Source organism: Bison bison, unplaced genomic scaffold, assembly GCF_000754665.1.
Source record: "Bison bison bison isolate TAMUID 2011002044 unplaced genomic scaffold, Bison_UMD1.0 scf7180017864324, whole genome shotgun sequence".
Taxonomy (NCBI): Eukaryota; Metazoa; Chordata; class Mammalia; order Artiodactyla; family Bovidae; genus Bison; species Bison bison.
In genome coordinates this window covers 1667074-1671485 of record NW_011494896.1, presented here as the reverse complement: position 1 = coordinate 1671485, position 4412 = coordinate 1667074, and the positions used below count along the sequence as shown (strand labels likewise).

General features: G+C 45.5%; 1 protein-coding gene across 1 annotated transcript in view; it reads right to left on the bottom strand.

The window, feature by feature from the left end:
* The window catches only part of ME3 (malic enzyme 3, NADP(+)-dependent, mitochondrial), a 227795-nt gene extending 223389 nt beyond the window's left edge, over positions 1-4406 (bottom strand). The window contains exon 1 of the mRNA XM_010853159.1: positions 4324-4406. The gene's annotated coding sequence lies outside the window, so the exon portion shown is untranslated. The remainder of the gene's footprint in view (positions 1-4323) is intronic.
* Positions 4407-4412: the final 6 nt, after the last annotated feature.

Below are 4412 nucleotides of genomic sequence, written 5' to 3'. Positions count from 1 at the left end.
AAAAAAAAAAAAAAAATAGCAGAGAATCAACAGTTGACTCCCTTTCCCACCATGGTTATGGAGCATTCCATTAGACGGGTGTACTGTAAATTGCTGAGCCATTCACTGGTTAATGCACATCTGGGTTGTTTCCAGACTTGGGCTATCGTTCGTAAAGCTACTATAAGCAAACAAAAAGGAAAAACTGCAGAGAAGCAGGTGAAGGCTCAGTGGAAGCACATGACAAAAATTATTGCTGGCACGTGGGTCAAAGGAGAGGGTTGACCCAGCCTGAGAAATATCACACCCCTACAGTGAAATGCCCTGAAGTCTGGGAAGATCAAGATCAAGTAGGTGGATTTCCTCCCAACGGGCTACTTGTAAACATGTCTCCAGGCAACGAGAGCATTGGGCTAACTGTAAAGCCGTGACATTAAGGCTCGTAAAGTTGAGAGGAAAGGGGTTAGAACTTGATTGAGATCGTCCAAAGAGCAAATATTTATTGAGCATGTCAAGTCAGATGTAGAGAGTATCGTGTGACAAGACAGTCTCTGTCCTCATGGTGCTCGGGGTCTAGGGTGGAAGTCACACCACCAGCCATGACAGCAGACAGCACTCAGCACCAAAAGGAAACACACACGGCATGCGAAGACAAATGGGCGGGGACTCGAGTCTAGTGTGGGGCGTGGGGACAGCACAGCCCTTCCCAAGAGGCCAGAGGTAAGCGGAGGCGGCAGTGCTGCGGGGGCTCACTTGCCACGTGAATAGGACGGAGGTGATTCCACCTATGAAGACAGCCTATAAAATGGGGTTGATCATTTCCTGTTTCATGTAGGTAAAATATTGCTGATATTCTGTAATGTGTAATCAAAGATTCACTCTGTTGCCACAATCATCTATATGGAGAACAGAAGAAGTCACTATGTAAATTTTAGAAGAAAGGCACAATATCGTTGTCCTAAAAAAGGAAATAGAAATTTTGGTGAATCAGAAGATCTAGACCCCTGTAGGGAACTCAGAATCACCTAGTTCCAATTGTTCTCATCGTGAATATGTCTAAGTCAGTCAAAACCAATGTGAATGAGAACCGTCATTGTGATTCAGCGAACTGAAAATCAGACGGTGGGCATCTTCTGCCCACCTCTGCAACCACTGACAATCTCTGTGGCTTCCTTTCAAGTGAGAAATTGCATGGCTTTCTCACCCTGTCTCTTCATCTGAAAATAAGAGGCTGGATGAAAACAACAGTCTTTATAACAGTTGTCATTTTAAAATGACAGTCCACAGTGAAAGTTGGCATTTCACATGGTGACTTGGTATAATACTTATATTTATTAAATTTGAATGCATTTACTACTTCTGAATTCTATTGTAACCCATGTCTTTGAACTTAAAAAAAAAAAAAAAAGCTGGTTAGATCCACAAGATAATTCCATGTCTCATAGGTTGCGACTGGAAGTTTGAACAATTTCAGGCTAGGTCATAGCTAAGGGACTTTCCCACCCTGATTCTGGAACTTGTCAAAATGATCATCTAATATTTAGTTAGCCTTACAGTTTTCCAAAATGATTTCACAGGACTCCCCCGGGATCCTCATAGCAGTGGTGTGACATGGGCAGAGGGTCTAATGTGAGTCATCACAGATCACAGGGCGAGATTACAACAGCGCTGGGGCCAGACCCTGTGACTGCACAATGGCAGTGATGCCCGCCCTGTTCAGTAGCTCTTCTCTAGGAGAATTCCATCTCCTGATGACCCCCTTCCCTCAAGCTTCAACTTAAATGCCTCACCCACAAAGCAGGAGGCAAAACCAGTGCACATGTTCCAAGAACGTAATGTTAGTCTTCATGGTCACGCCCTTGTTACAGCCTTCAGGAACTGCCCAGTGCCAGCCACAAATGCAGGAAACTTGGTCCCTGCCCTGGAGGAGCTCTGAGTCTATCAGAAAAGAAATCCACCCACAGGACTGCCCATTAAGAATGTCTCCCTTTCGAAGCCACCCTTTTCTTGTTTTCTTAGTGATAACCTCATTGGTTCTGTTGAACTCAGCAAGTCTCCCCATCTGGCTGCTGGAAAGTGTCAAGCTTTCAAGCCTTCCCTGGAGCCTGCCCGAGCACTGGACATCAGCAGGGCAGCGAGAGGATGGCACCCCAGGAGGAAGTGGGGGCAGTGGCCAGGCAGTGATGCTTCCTCCGCTGTCTCCCTTCCCTCCCCAAGGGCAAATGGGGGAGGCCACAGGCTCTCTCAGCATCACCCCAGATACTCAGCCCAGACTAGCACCAGCTGACTTCAAGGATATACAAAAACTCTAACTTCATGAAAAGGTCAGGTCCCTAGATTTATGAATAATGTCCCATTTATCCTACTTAGGAGGAAAAAAAAATTATATCAGGGACAAAGGACAAGGGCAAGAATGCTTTCAGGAAACCATAAACCTAAGGCTAAAAAAAAAAGACATTCAAGTCCTCCTTTCATTTTTTTTAAAACTATTCATAAAAATTCAGTGCTAATTCGAATATGCTAGTCCTTCTAAAGCTATTATTGTTAAAACAATCAGAGTCAGTAGTGGGAATTTATTATTTTGCTTTCCAGCATCTACCCTTCCTCCCTCTGATGACAATACACAGATTTACTTGGGGTGGGGTGGGGACACTTCCCCTTTATTCTAAACCGGCTGCTATGGGTACCCCTAACTTGAACTCCATCTTTAAATTCAGGGGTGAATGCTGACTGACTTAAGTCATAGTGGTCAGTTTGAGAGTAGAAGGGAGTCCAATTAGAGTCCATGGGACAGAAAGACTCCTTTTCTGAGCCTTCAGAGAAAGTGTCCTTTCTCTTCTACAGGCACCAGAAGTGAGTGCCTTTCAATCTCTGGATGGTGAGATGTGAGAACAGGAGACGGGGCCTGTGGCAGCAATGGGGTGAGAGACTCTGCAGGATGGACTCTGAAGATGCAGCTGACAACGCAAGAGCCGAGCAGGCAGCCGGAGAACCTGCATCTGTAAGGATGTGATCTGGACTGCTGAGTCAAAGTTGCCTGCAGTGCTTTCTTCCTCTGGACATTTAGTTACAGAAGGCCTTTATTCGCTAGGCTAGTTTGAGTTTCCTAACACCTGCCAACAAAGTTGTAATTCGTAAAACACCTTACCTATTCCAAAGTAGTAATACACAAAGGATTTAGGGTTTCTTGGAGGTGGCGGGGAGCAGGGATCATAGTGTGATGGGTGGAGGTTGGGAGAGAAATTTTCTTTCTTAGCTTCTTCTATTAATTCTGCAGGAAACAATACTTAGCATCTAGATAATTGTTCCTATTTCTCAAAAACACCTTTTCCACAACTATTTCCTCACTTGAATTTCACAATCCTGATTCAAGGAAATTGTGAAGAATTTTATCTTGCAGTAACTGCTTCTTTACCAAGCACTTTATATACTGTCAAAATCAAATTCAGTAATTCATCTGATTGTCACAATAGCTGAATGTGGTAGGGATGGTGGGTCTGTCATAACATCCACTTTAAGCAGGAGAAAGTGGAACCTCAGAGAAATCAAATGAGAGGCCCAAGTTAATATGAGATGGTGTTAGGAGACAGCCCTTAAACCCAGGTTTCTCGATTTTAACACCAATGATACTAAACTCCACTCCCAGAAGCAAATGTGTGTGCTCTTAAGCACCGTGTCAGCAGTGGGCTGAATTTGACCCAAGCACCGGAGATCCAGACCCAGATTTCAGTGGCAGAGTCAGAGCTAACCAGCTGACGACCTTGTCAAGTTTCTTTTGTCTTGTTTCCTCATTTGTAAAGGGAAAGGTTTCAATTTGGATCTCTGAGGCCTTTTCAAGGTCTGAATGTTCCATAATTCTAGACTTTCTTGTCCCGGCTCAAATTAAAAATTTTCTTCTCAGAATAATGAGAACCTTAGCTGATATTTGTTCTCATTGCGTGTCAGGAATTGTGCTAAGAACGCTATCTCTGTTTTCTCTTTAAATCTCACAACACTCCCGACCCAAATGTTTCGCTTTTACAGATAAGGAAACCTGGACAGCCAGGTTCAATGAACTGCCCCAAATTAACAGAATCAGCAAGCATCAAGGTGAGATCTGACTCCAGGTCCGAATGGTTAAGAGGATCTCAACCCAGTCTATATTTGTTCGTGAAGAAATCAGGCTCCCGCATTATTGGTGACCTCTTTCCAAGCAGAAGAGGGGCGCTAAAAAGCCAAACCGAGTCACACCAAGCTTCCCCTGGAAGGGCGTCTGGGAGGATCCTCCCGGGGCCCCGGGGGCGGGGCGCCCATCCCGCCAGCCCCGGGAGAGCGGCTTGGGCCCTCCTACCCTCTCCCGGTTACCTTGTTGAGATGCGGGTTCCTGGTGACATCGTACCCCCGCTTCTTCAGCGGCACGGGGCGCGCCGGGCGGGCCTTGGAGTGGCAACCTC